The 13743-nt window shown below is 50.2% G+C and overlaps 1 protein-coding gene across 6 annotated transcripts in view; it reads left to right on the forward strand.

The window, feature by feature from the left end:
- Positions 1-13743, forward strand: part of APBB2 (amyloid beta precursor protein binding family B member 2) — a 247786-nt gene that overhangs the window by 208990 nt on the left and 25053 nt on the right. The window contains exon 1 of one of the 6 annotated variants that reach the window (XM_056125524.1): positions 2177-2261. The exons of the other annotated variants lie outside the window; for them this stretch is intronic. The gene's annotated coding sequence lies outside the window, so the exon portion shown is untranslated. Of the gene's footprint in view, positions 1-2176; positions 2262-13743 lie in introns of those variants that run through there. 6 annotated transcript variants of the gene reach the window in all.

Genomic DNA, 13743 nt, shown 5'->3' on the forward strand with positions numbered 1-13743 from the left:
AGCCCGTGTGTGTGTGTGTGTGTGTGTGTGTGTGTGTGTGTGTATGTGTGTGTGTATAAAGAGCGATTTTTGTTTTGTTTTCAGGGTCTCAGGGGAATATACGCTCTACCCACTGTACTCTCGTTCTGGCCCCTGAATGTTCACGAGAGAGAGAGAGAGAGAGAGAGAGAGAGAGAGAGAGAGAGAGAGAGGAGAGAGAGAGAGAGCGCGCGCTCAGTTCAACAGTGCTTATAGCAGGGGTGCGTAGGGGTCACCAGGGCTACACCCAAGGTTATAAAGGCACCCCTGGGTGGCTTAAAATAGGGAGTCTGCTGATGGGATGAGAGGACAGTGACTAGAATTGGGGTGGCAGTGATGGCATTGGAGAGAGGAGTGAGCTGGGGGAAGTGAGTGTCAGAAGTTGCGTTGCTTGTGACCTTCGCCTGCAGTCTCTTAGCTGGCTGGCGGTGCTGGGACTGCTGAGCTTCATGTGATTTCTTGCTTTCACTTGGAGAATCACATCACACAGCTGGCTAGCATTAATGGTGTGGAAGAAGAGCCCCCTGTCTGAGAGGGTGAGAGGCCCATGCCTGGCAGGCAGTTTATGTCTCTGGACTTGGTGACATCCGTCCTGAATACTGAACCCCCCAAGTCTCAATCCTACTCCTTCCAACTCCCACTTTGGGTTGTACTTCCCCAAAACTGTGCTTGGTAGAGCTATCACTATGCAAATGGCTCTTCTAAATAGGTGTAACAGGTCAGGCACCATGAGTTAAATCAAGCTGCCCTTGAAAGTCAGCTGTAAACCAGAAAAATCTGATTGAAAAAAAACAAAATGTTAGTGGGACTGGAGAGATAGCACGGGGGTTAAAGTGCTTATCTTGCATGAAGCTAACTTCGTACCCTAGAAAAATATTCCAGGAACAGCCCTTGAGCATCACAGGCTGTGACCCAACCCTTCCCCAATCAAAATTGTCAGCACAGGGCCTGAGCGATTGTACTGCTGTGGACCTGGCTTTTTGGACCACACTCAGCAGTGCTCAGAGGCAGTGTTCAGACCATAGGCAGTGCCAGGAATGGAACTGGGGTCTACAGTGTGCAAAGCAAGTGCTTTAACCCCTGCTATCATCTCTGCAGTCTTTTAACCCCTTTCTAAAATGTGAACATTCAGGGCAGAGCAAGAGTACAGTGGGTAGGGCATATGTTCCCCTGAGGCACTCCAGTAGTGATCCCTGAGCACAGAGCCAGGAGTAAGCCCTGAGCACTGCTCTGTGTGGCCTCAAAACAAACAAAAACCGAAACACCTGGCAATGCTTGGGGGCTAAACCCAGCTTGTGCTCCAGGGACCATAGAGGGCCAGGGATTGAGCCTACATCAGCAACATGCAAAGCCAACACCTTAATGCCTATACTATCCTCCAGCCGATGCTAAAGTAACCTCTGGAACTTTGACTCTGCCAGAAAACATGACTGATGAATCCTGCGTCTTTCACTTGGTTAATGACTCCATCAGAAAATTTATTCTTGCCCAGGAATAATTAGGAAGCGGAAATATTTCCAGTGAATACAGACTACAGGCGATGTTGGCTTTCCCTTTCATTTTGGCCAGTGACTGACTGGCCAGCACTCTAATTTAAGTTCTGTCACTTAGCCAACTCGACACTTCTCTGCTTCCATATATATGCGGGGGGGTGGGGGGGGGTGGGCAGGGTTGTCAATCTGCAAATAATACTTTCCCATGCCTTTCGCAGCCTGCAGCCTCTTGGAAGTGTTGCTTTGATTCTGCCTTCTCTAGACATTGCAAAGCCTTTCTGGCCATGGTTTGCAGTAACCTGCCCTGCAGCCCCTTCCACGGGGCCTTAATAAAAACCAGAAACTCCAGTTCAGGACGTCCACCACCTTGTCAAAAGGGTTCCATTCATTGGATGAGAATGAACATTCCCAGACCTAGGCGTCCCAAAGAGGCTAATGGAATGGAATGGGCTTGCGCTTGCAACCAGACTTCCCTCTCTGCTCGCCTTGGGCAGGGTGGGAGCACCTGGCGGGAGCGCGGGCGTGGGTGGGCGGGGCGCCTCTCCAACAGCCAATGGGCTGCGCGCTGGGGCGGCCGGGGCGGGGCGGGCGCGGGGAGGCGCGGACGACGCGCGCTTGAACTTGAGACCGAGGGACACGGCGCGGCCGCGGCGGCGGCGGGGAGGGACGGGACAGCGCGAGGTGCCGCCGCCCCCCCAGCCTAGTCTCTGGACCGGAGCCCGCATCCCTGCCCGGCCCTCGGCGGCCCAGGTGGGTACCGTGGGGGTGCGGGGGACGCGCCTTTGTCTGCAGGTGCGTGCAGAGGTGATGAGCCGGCGCGGGGACCCGCGGGACAAAGACGGAGCCCTCCCCTGCCCGGAGCCGCGCCAGCTCCGCGGGAAGGGCTTGGAGGGGGGAAGCGGGGGGCTCTTTGCGCCTCCCTGGAGGGTGGAGAAGGGTCAGAGGGTGGGGGTACGAGTCTTTTGATCCCGATTTGCCCGCGCTGAAGGCAGCTGGAAGGGCAGGGGGTCCGGTAGTCCGCCCTGGGCACTGCTGTCGTGACCGCCTGTGCTGGGCAGTGCTATCGTGGCCACCTGTGCTGGACGCCGCTGCCGTCGCCGGGGTTAGAGTGGATCGTGGAGTCGCTAAGAGCTTTCATCGCAGGTACCCTCTGGCAACGACACTTTTGTTGTCCTGTTGTCCTCGTTTGCGGTGAAAATAATTGCAGGAGCTTAGTAACCCCACTTGGAGGGAGACAGCAGGTTGGTTGGTGTAGTAAGAAGCCGCATGCACGTCCGCATCATCTTTCTGTCCAACGATCTGTAGGATCTTTCTGGGACAAATTTTCCTTAGGAGAAAATGTCTCAAATGTCCAAAATGTAGAAAAGGAACCAACTTTATCTAGAGGTTGCTCTTGGCATTGAAGAAGGGGCCGGGAGAGGGTGGGTTGGATTTTTCCTTGTGTGTGTGTGTGTGTGTGTGTGTGTGTGTGTGTGTGTTAAAAATGTGGTTCATGTGTTGCATACATTTGTTTGGATTCTCGGGGAATCTGCATCCCCTATCTATTATCTGTTTCCCTCGCCCAGAACTGTAACTAGGCGTGTCTAACGACTCGCTAATGAATGTGTTAGCTGTGCATCTTCATTACTGGGGTGACAGCAGGGGTAGGGGGAGAAGAAGGTGGACTCATTAGTCTTTTTCTTCATTCCTATAAGGGCAGCTGCAGCCTGGCTGGGGGGGAGGGGGGAGGGTGTCTCCTGAATAGTGGGGTGGGATCTCTCTGCTTTCCTCTCCAGTTCCCTTCCTTTCCTCAGACCATTGAGTAGCAGTCCCTCCCCCAGCCGTGCATTTCACACAAAAGCAGTTTGTAAGTCAGTGTCTTTTTTTTTAATTCTCCTCCTCTAGAGTTCAGCTCTTTGCCTTTTTAAGTTCTTTGCTTTGTGAAAGGAATTCCTAGGTGCCTGGAGACCTTTCCCAAGAAGTCAGACAGAAAAATCACCTTCTAAATCTGTACTTGTTCATTTTATCCCAACTTTTGGAAGTCATCAACAGCTGCCGTGTCCAGAATGAGACATGAGCAGAAAGCTTAATGAGCGGGTGATGTTGGACCCAGCACCAGCCTGTGTGGAGGGAGATGTCTTTAGGCTCTTGGCCCAGCTAGGAGGGAGGCTCTGAGCGCCACCTTGCCACCTTCCTGGCACCCAGGACGTTGGTGAGTTACTCTCACTTTTCTGCAAGTCCCACCTTTGAGCAATGGGGTCAGTTTACATGACAGGTAAACATTAAGTAAATGCCTGCTGTGTGGGACATGCAACAAGTATCTTTTAGCTTTTTCTCTGAACCGGGCTAGAGCAATAGCACAGTGGGTAGGGCATTTGCCTTGCATGAGACCAACCCGGGTTTGATTCCTCTGCCCCTCTCGGAGAGCCCGGCAAGCTACCGAGAGTATCTCGCCCGCATGGCAGAGCCTGGCAAGCTCCCCATGGCATATTTGATATGCCAAAAACAGTAATAAGACTCACAATGGAGACATTACTGGTACCGCTCGAGCAAATCGATGAACAATGGGAGGACGGTGCAACAGTGACAGACAGTGCTTCTCTGAACCAGAGCCTCCTTGGCATCAGGACCAAGAACCATAGGCCAAAGGGAGATTGGATGCCTGAAGGTCAGTGAGCCCAAAGTAGAAGTGCAAGCAGCTGAGCTCCTGTCCTCTCCAAGACCAGGCACTAAGGAGACCAGTGACTTGTGGCTCTTGGATGCTCTTGGGGTTACCTGGGAGTGCTGAGAGGTTGGGATGGTCCTGTTTCTGTTGTTTCAGTTTGTTTCCAGAACTTCCAAGCATAAAATCTCCTACTCTCATCTCAGTCTTTTTTCTTTCTTTTCTTTTTCTTTCTTTTTTTGGCTTTTTGGGTCACACCCAGTGATGCTCAGAAGTTACTTTTCTGGCTCAGGAATTTCTCCTGGTGGTGTTAAGGGATCCCATGGGATGCCAGGGATCGAACCCAGGTCAGCCACGTGCAAGGCAAATGCCCTACCTGCTGCACTATTGTTTCAGCCCCTCATCTCAGTCTTTTTTTAAGACATTTTATTATTTTAAATCTAATTGATTTGATGCCATTACTATAATGCTTCTGATCCGTAGTCAGACGAGACAGTTCTCACACCTCACCACCACCAAAATGCCCAAGAGCCTCCACCTTTATCTTTTTTTAAAAAAATATGTTTATTTCTTAATCTCCAAGCTCAAGACCTTTATCAGTACTTTATTTTATTGGGGATGGGGGTGAGATCACACCAGGGGTGCTCAGGGATGACTCTGGGGACCATGTGGTACTAGGGGCCGGGGGGTGCCTCAAATTGAGATAGACCTCACGCAAGACAAGTTCACCGTGGACTCTCGCCCATTCCCACTGGGCCCTGGATTCCTGGCCCCTGCTTCAGTCTTTTGTTATGGGAGCCCACTTGGTGCTACTCAGGGTTTATTCCTGGTTCTGTGCTCAGGGCTTACTCCTGATGGGTTCAGGGGACCATATCAGGTGCTGGGGGGTTAAGCCTGGGTTCGCTTTATGCAAGGCAAACACCTTACTATCCCTCCAAATCTCCCCACCTCGGTCTTGACCAACCTCTCAGGTAACTGGCGCTCATCTCTTCCATTGACTAAGCGGGAAGGAGGAACCTAGAGGCTGCAGAAAGAAGATGCATCCTGAGCCCTGCCTGAACAGAAAGATTCATTCTTTATTGGAAATGCTCGTCCAGAGAATAATTGTGGGAGGACAGAGCCTTTGAGCAGTGGAGCAACTCATTCTTACTTAATGGAGTGTCAAGTCCTTGACTTAAGTGTGTTTTAACCATCAGAGACAGGAGCAGCCATATCCGGTGGGATGCTATACATTTCGCCCTTTTTCCAAGGCACTCATTTCCCTGCCAGGCCTTCTAAGCTGATTCTCAAGCCTTAGAGAAATCTCTTTTATCCATCATAAAAACAAATGATCAGGGCTGGAGAGGAGAGACAGTATGGGAGGCAAAGTTCTTTCCTTGCACATGGCCTACGCTGGTTCCATCCCTAGCATCAAATAGGATTCCCCAAGCACTATCAGGAGTGATTTCCTGAGCACAGAGACAGGGATAAGCCCTGAGAACTGAGCGGTGGGCCCAAAACCAAAATATAAGATAAGAGATCAAAGTAAGACCATTTAAGGCTGACTCCATGTGGAAGTACTCAACTTTGACTGCGAGTTTTCTAAGAAACTACTGATAATTGCTTTTGAAGTTATTTCTTTCACAATGCAGTGTGTTTCTAGCAACTAATGGTCTGTTGTAAATGAAACTTGTCCCAACTCGGGAAGAGTTAAATTCCATAGACATTTTGTAAGATCACTGAGTATTTTGTGAGCTAGAAAAGTTGTTTCTGGAAAATGGAAGGAGCAAGCATCTAATTCTCCGATAATTTCTTTTTTTTTTTTGCTTTTTGGGTCACCCCCAGCGATGCTCAGGGACCATTCCTGGCTCTGCACTCAGGAATTACCACTGGTGGTGCTTGGGGGACCATATGGGATGCCGGGGATTGAACCCAGGTCAGCCACGTGCAAGACAAACGCCCTACCTGCTGTGCTATCGCTCTGGCCCTTCCGATGATTCCTTAGGGGTTTGTTGGGGGTTTTGTTTGTGTGTTTTGCCTTCATCTAGCTTCAGGTTTGCGAACTTCAATTTGGACATCATCAAAGAAGGCCAGGGAACTTGAGTTTTGAAACCAACTGTGGGACGGTTGTTCAGAAATAAAATAAATGAATGCAGTAAATATTCCGTGTGTAGTTGGGATGTTTGAGGGATGAGATGGGCTGGGTTGAGAGTGCTGACAGCTTTTCTGGTCTGGAAGCCTGAACCGGTTACCCTGTGAGGCGTACGCTTGTCTGGAGATGAATAAATTATGACAGTTAAAATAATTATGATGGAGGAAAAGCAGCTGCAGAGAGCAAGGCTGACAATTGGGGCGATTTGGCCTGATTCTGTCATCTTAGAGCTTGTATCTATTTGCCAGGTGGCACGAGAATGGAGTTTGCAAGGAGTCTTGAGTGTGTTGACTCTCAACCTCCACGTCACCCCCAGTTTTTTTCTGCAACCTTCTCTACAGTCGTAGCCTGCTTGTGACCTTTCTGAAATAAAATGTCTCCCTATTGATTCTGGCCCTTATGTCTGACATCCAGGTAATACTTCCGTCGGGCAGGTTTCGCGTTTCTAAAGCAGGTGCAAACTGGACGGGGTCTTGAGCCTCTGGGCGAAATTGTTTCTAGCTGTCCCTGGACTTTGTCTCCTGTCACCAGGATGTTTCCCACCCTCTCAGCTGCTCACAGAGATTTCATATGCATTTAGTTTAATGCTGTGCTTTCAGCAGACTGAAATTCTTCATGTGCGCACACGGGGCCTTGAATTTGATTTTGCGCCAAATCCGCCATCAGCTCAGCTGGCCTGATGCTCAGTGTATGTCCACATGTTTGTTGCATGGACACAGGCTTTCCCCTAGGTCAGGGCTGGCTTGGTTGGTTGCTTGGTTTTCTTGTAAAAGGTCCATTATTATAAGCCAGAGTGATGGTACAGTAGGGAGAGCATTTGCCTCGCACAGAGCCGACCTGCGTTCAATCCTCAGCATCCCATATGGTCCCCTAACCCCACCAGGAGTGATTCTGAAGTGTAGAGCCAGGGGTAACCCCTGAGCATTGCCAGGTGTAGCCCCCCTCCACCCCCTGCACCCGAAGGAAAGATCAAATATTAGTTTTATAAAACCTTTTTAGGCAAATCATTTATTTGTTTATTTTATTCCCTCCCTTTATTTTATTCCCTTCCCTTCGCAGTGTGGCAGTGAGTAGGGTACACACGCTAGGCCACGGTGTTCCCATGTTTTTAACTGGGGTGCTCGCATGTCAGATGGTGGCACAGGCACACTCAGCCAGTGGCCTCACCATGTTTTATCCCCCTTTAGCAGCATCCCAAGATCACGCTTGTAATTTCAGACACGGGGGAAGGGGTAGACATGCTCCCAGTGACCTGATGGTGCTCACCAGGGGTCACACGTTTCAGCCACAACACGTGTGGGGTGGGCTGCATTTAAAGTTTCAAGATGAAATTGAATTTCCAGATTAAATTCATATTAAATTTCAGTTCCAAGTTACCCATCGGGGCACCTTCCATAGATTCCTTTTTTTTTTTTTTTTGCTTTTTTGGGTCGCACCCAGCAATGCTCAGGGGTTACTCCTGGCTCTGCACTCAGGAATTACTCCTGGCGGTGCTCAGGGGACCATATGGGATGCTGGGAATCGAACCCAGGTCAACCACGTGTAAGGCAAAAGCCCTACCTGCTGTACTATCGCTCCCGCCCCTTTCCATAGATTCTTTGGAGGGACGCCCATCATTTTTCTCATGGGACTCTTCAGGGGCCTTTTTGTGCTCCCAGCTGAAACCAGTTGCAGTGCTAGGGTGACAGGGAGCAGAGTCTCGAGCATCAGGCTAAGCACACAGGGTTACCGGATACTTAGATTCCACACCAGACACTCCGGGGCAGGCATCCTAAGGCCTGCACTGTGCCTCTGGGCCCACTTACTAAATATTTCAGACGCTGTGGATTAGAGAGTGTCTGTCGGAAGGAAGCCTGGTAGCACAAGGCTGCTGTAGACTGATGAGCCAGTTAGCGTGGCTGTGGTGACCCCCTTATTGATAAATCCAGCTGGAGGTGGCAGGGAAATAGCTCAATGGGCTGAATACTGGCCTTGCCTGGGGGAGTCCCAGGTTTGACCACCCCCTGCTCAGTGCCACATCATCAACCACTGTGTCAAGAAGGGGGAGGGAGGATACTTAGGGACGGTGGCAGCAGGGAGAAAGCAAAGCAGAATACTGAGCAGGAAGATAATGGTTGGTGGTGGGAAGGTGGAATATTGAATGCCTGTTAACAAATCATCATGAACCAGAATATTTATAGAAAGCATAAGAAGAACGTAAAATTTTTTTAAAAATTAGAAAAAATAAAATAGATTGAAAGGGTAAATAGAGCACTATATGCTCTCAGTTTAATTTATGGGATTCTCCAAAGACATAGTTCAGATCATTTTTTTACTGTTTACACCCAAATAAAATCAGTGAACTAAACAAAAATAAAGAAGCAAAGAAGCCCACTGTCACAAAAAAAAAAAAAAAGACACCAAACTGAGCCAGGAATAGCCCCTGAGTACTGCCAATCGTGAACAAAACTGGGGCAGAAGGTCAGTGATGCGGGGCCCCTAATCTGCAGCCCTTAATGTAGACGGCCCGAGTGGTCCCCTAAGGGCGTCTTTGGGAGGAGGCTGTCTCCGGTGCCCAGACCAAGTCTGCAGTGTGTGGAAAATTCATCTCCAAAAACAGTTCCTGGGAAAAGGCTTTCCTGGGTGCTTCTGTAACAAACCAGGATCACTACTAACAGTGCTCAGGGAACCATGCAGTGTCAGGGGTCCCCCTTGCCCCCCACGTGCAGGGTCTGCACTCTAGATGATTTACAGAACCGTATCTGAACACACCTGCCCCCACTCCCCCAGTCCACACTTGAGTTTCTTCAAGCCGGAATGCTTATTCTGTTCTGTCAGGAAACTCAGCAGAAGCAGGGACTGCCATGATGGGGTTGTTGTGTGTTTTAAAGATTTTTTCAGTTGTATTTTTAAAAGATTTTGTTTGTATTGCATCCCTGGCACCCCATATAGTCCTCTGAGCACCATCAGGTAGGTGTATCCCAACACTGTAGCACTGTCCTCCCGTTGTTCATCAATTTGCTCGAGCGGGCACCAGTAATGTCTCACAACAAATTGTGAGACTTGTTACTGTTTTTGGCATATCGAATACGTCATGGGTAGTTTGCCAGGCTTTGCCATGCGAGTAAGATACTCTCGGTAGCTTGCCGGGTTCTCCGAGAGGGGCGAAGGAATCGAACTCGGGTCGGCCATGTTGGCTTGTGTGCAAAGCAAATGCCCTACCCACTGTGCCATCGTCCAGCCCATCCCAACACCCCTTCCCAATTATTTTTAATTAATTTTACCCCCTTCCCTCTGGTTGGTGTTGTCGTTGATAACCAGGTGTGTCTCTTCTCTCTCTCTTTCTCTCTCCTCTCTCTCTCTCTCTCTCTCACACACACACACACACTGGGCTGCAGCATCCTGAGTTATGATGTCCACATACATGTGCCACTTGCACATCTTTTAGGGGTAGCACTCACACACACCTGACCTCGGGGTAGCAGGAAGTTGCCAATAGTGACAGCATTCCCCCAAGGATAGCACTCAGCATAAGCCCTGGGTACTGAACTCACCACCTTATACTTGACACTGAGCCACCCCACCCCATCCCACCCTGGCCCTTTAAGAGCCTTAACATTCTTCAAGATACCAAGGATGCTGGAACCAAGGAAGCAGATGCCTATCCAGATAACTTTACCAAGAGGCTATTAAAGGGCCAGACAAAAAGCTTGATGGCTAGAGCTTATACTTTGCATCCAAAAGCTTCAGTCCCCAGCTGAGTGAGGATGGCTCACCGATGGCCCCCTGAGCTGAGTCAGGAGTGACCCCCAAGCACTGAGCTGTGAGTAACTCTTACACACCGCGGGTGTGGAGCACAGCAAAATGAAAGCACCTGTATATGTGTGGAGGCTGTGTTTTCTTTCCAGGTGGATGGAGACATGCGGGATTTGGGGGGGGGGGGTGCCCAGTGCCTCCTGGCTCTGCTTCTGCACAGGATTTGGGGGCTTCCTAGGTGATAAGCCAAGATGTCGCTCTCTTCAAGTACACGTACAAAGGAGATTACCAGGAGGGCCAGTGTATCTCGATAGAGATCAGTATCCACGGGAAATTCATATATTGATTGATTGGGGGACTGAGGAGCCGTTTTTCGTAGAGACAAATGTTCTGAGGAAGGAATTGAGCTAGAGGCTCGGGGAACATCCCGTGGTCCCCGCTGGAGAATTTGCTCGACTTCAAATAGAATCACCGGAGATTAATCATTGCCTCAGCACTCACCTGTTGGAATGAAAGAATGCTTTTTATTAACACTGGTTTCAGATGGCGTGAAGACCAGAACGGGAATCCATTCTCTTACGTGTGGTCTCTGCAGCTAGGAGAAAGCAGTGCAGAGGTTTCTCACTCGTGGCATCGTCCACATGGACCCTTATCAACCCAACAGGACTCAGGCCCGGGGCATGTCTCCCCATCAAGTTAACTGAGCCCTTGACTCACTCAGCCATGCTCGTGCGGTGCATGAGGAATTCTGCCCATATGGGATTTTTTTTTTAATGCCTCCTAGGAGAAAGAGAAGGATAGATGAGGGATAAATAAACAAGAGTCTGGGTGAATTGTCATTGTGGGGGGTGGGGGTGGGGAGGAAGAGGTGGGTCCTTTGGGCAGAAGTGCTTCTCATGCAGAAAAGTGAGTGCCAAAGCTCTCGCGAGCGTGCGCATGTGTGTGTGTCCATCTGACTGACTGTCTGTCTGTCGGGGGTGGGGGTGGGGGCAGAAACCAGAAAGCTCCAAGAGAGGCAGGAGCCACGTGGGTGTGTGTGAGGGGAGTCAGGAGGTCGGAGTTGGGGACTGTGAGCTGGGGAGAAGGGGAGACAGTCTCAGCAGGGGATCCACCAGGGTGCTCCAAAGCATGACAGGCTCAGCCAGCCTGAGAGTACACAGGCCACACCAGCACTTCACATGTGGCCCAAGCCAGTGACTGCCGTTGGTGGCTCACTCTTGAAGGTGGTTGAGTTCGCACTCCGAGCCTTTCTCACGTGGAGGCCTCGTTCCCAGCATGCAGTTCTATATCTTCCCTCTTGTTTCCAAATCCAAACGTTTCTGTTTTCTTGTCCCTTGGCAAAGAGGAGCCTTGTGCTGTGGAGGTCTTTGGGTTCTTCCATCATCTCTGCTTGCAGGAAGGAGGGTTTTGTAAGTGGAGTAGAATTTGCATCTTTTCATTCTTTGATTTAATCCTAAACTTAGACCCCAAATCCCCGTGTCACAGCTCAAGTTCTCTCAGCCTGGAGTAAGTATGAGTTGTGTGTGTATGTTCTCTCTTTGCAGAAGCTCATAGAATCACAGTGGTAACTTGTTTTTAAAAACGGTAACATCTGGTGATACTACAGCAGGATGCTTGCCTTGCATGCAGCCAACCCAGGTTCAATCCCGGGCATCGCACATGGACCCGCAAATCCTGCCAGGAGTAATTACTGAGTGCAGAGCCAGGAGTAACCCCTGAGCAGGGCTAGAGGTGCCCCTGCCTCCATGCGCCCCCCCCCCAAAAAAAAATAAAACAGAAAAACTAGTAAAACCTAGCGCTGACAAACACAGGAGCTCTGTACTTGTGGCTGTTTTCATAGATGGACTTTATTTTTTAAAGCTCATTCTGTGTTCTCAGAGATCCCTTCTCCTTCTCATTAGTAAGCCGTAACCATTGTGCCTTCTCTCCAGTGGCATGAGAAAGTCCTTTGTTTAGGAGACTGTGCCTTGAATTTCAATAATCTGAAACTGCTTTAGCTCCTCAGCCTCGCGCATTCTCCAGCTGCAACTCCAGGCCCGCATCACTGGCTCTGCAGGCAGCACTGTGAGGAGAGAGGGGCTTGTTTTGCAAAGTAAGGCCCCCTTGGACATAGGCAGGTATCTGTGTTCTGCCAAGGACAGAATTTTCCCTTGAGCTGAGTTCTCAGAAACTCACCAGACAGCAGCTGGTAAATTTGCCTAAACTCAAAATTCAGTCTGGAGGTCCATCACCTGCGGGGCATGGATCTAAAGGGATCTGCAGTGAGTTTCTGAGATTACCACCTCCCCAAATGTGCCGACTGCAGTTGCCTTTCTGGTGTATCTTTATTAGATTCCCAAAGGCTCAAAAACAGGATGAAAAACAGGCTTAGAAATCTCTCTCTCTCTCTCTCTCTCTCTCTCTCTCTCTCTCTCTCTCCCCCCCTCCCTCTCTCTCCCCCCCCTCCCTCCCTCCCTCCCTCCCTCCCTCCTCACTGAGCCACTGAGCTGGGGAACACTTTTCTACTCCCATTTCACAGAAAAGGCATCAGAGAAACATCCAGACTGCAGGCCTTGATGTAAGGCGCTCCTAGTCAATAGCTGGCTCACAGTCCCTGGCTCAGGAAGCAAGAGGGGTGGGGACAAAAACAATCAGTTTTCGAAGTTGGCTTGAGAATTTTCATGAAATCAAGTATTTTTTCGTTTTTATTTCACTGTCCAGTGTGACGTTGGTCTATCCATTCTCTCATCCCTGGCACCACCAGCAGTGATCCCTGAGCACAAAGTCAGGAGTAAGCCCTGAGCACTGCTGAATGTGGGTGAAACATGGACAGATAATGCCCAGTGATGAATGGCAAGCCCGGAGAGCGAGGAGAAGCAGGATTTTTTTTTTTTTTGCTTTTTTGGGTCACACCCAGCGATGCTCAGGGGTTACTCCTGGCCCTGCACTCAGGAATTACTCCTGGCAGTGCTCAAGGGACCAAATGGGATGCTGGGAATCGAACCCGGGTCAGCTGTGTGCAAGGCGAACACCCTACCTGCTGTGCTATCACTCCAGCCCCCAGAATGTTCTTTTGTTTGGTTTTTGAGGGGAGAGTAGGGGAGTGTTGAACCACACCCAGCAGTGCTCATGAATGACCCCTGGTGGTGTTCAGGAACCATCTGTGGTGTCAGGCATGAAATCAAGGTTGGCTGCCTGCAAGGCAAGCGCCCTATCCACTGCACTATCCCTCCCAGCCCCAAGCAGATTGTTTTGCCTACATGGAGCCTGGCTGCCCTCCATCAGCGTGGGAGAAGTGGTGCTTGTGCTGGGACTGAGGGGGCTACATCCTCCCCTAAGCAGGACCCACCCACATGGTCATTCTGGTGTGCTGGTGGCTCGGGAAAGGGATTTCCTGTTCATTCGGAGGCTGGTTTCCACGTGCCAAGTCTTTCTGTTATTTCATGGTTGCCTCCGTGCAAACACTGCCAATTACTCCCACATTCATTTTCCCGAGAAACCGCCACCAAGAGCATGTTGATGAGTCTGCCTTGGGCGGTGCAGCCGGCGTGGAATTAATCTGGGGGGTTAATTCTTTTCTCTGGCATCTTGTACAGTGAGGGCAGAAGTTCCACTCGAGTGTGGCTGGCTCTAAATTTAGTCCTCTCCCCACTCCTGCCGAAACCCGGCTCTGGGCTGCTGTTCTCTCCCCCCCTCGCCCTGGCAAGGAATCAGGGAGCAGCTGTCTCCGTTGCCCCTTTGTGGTT

Source organism: Sorex fumeus, unplaced genomic scaffold, assembly GCF_029834395.1.
Source record: "Sorex fumeus unplaced genomic scaffold, SorFum_2.1 ptg000055l, whole genome shotgun sequence".
In the NCBI taxonomy this organism is placed as follows: domain Eukaryota; kingdom Metazoa; phylum Chordata; class Mammalia; order Eulipotyphla; family Soricidae; genus Sorex; species Sorex fumeus.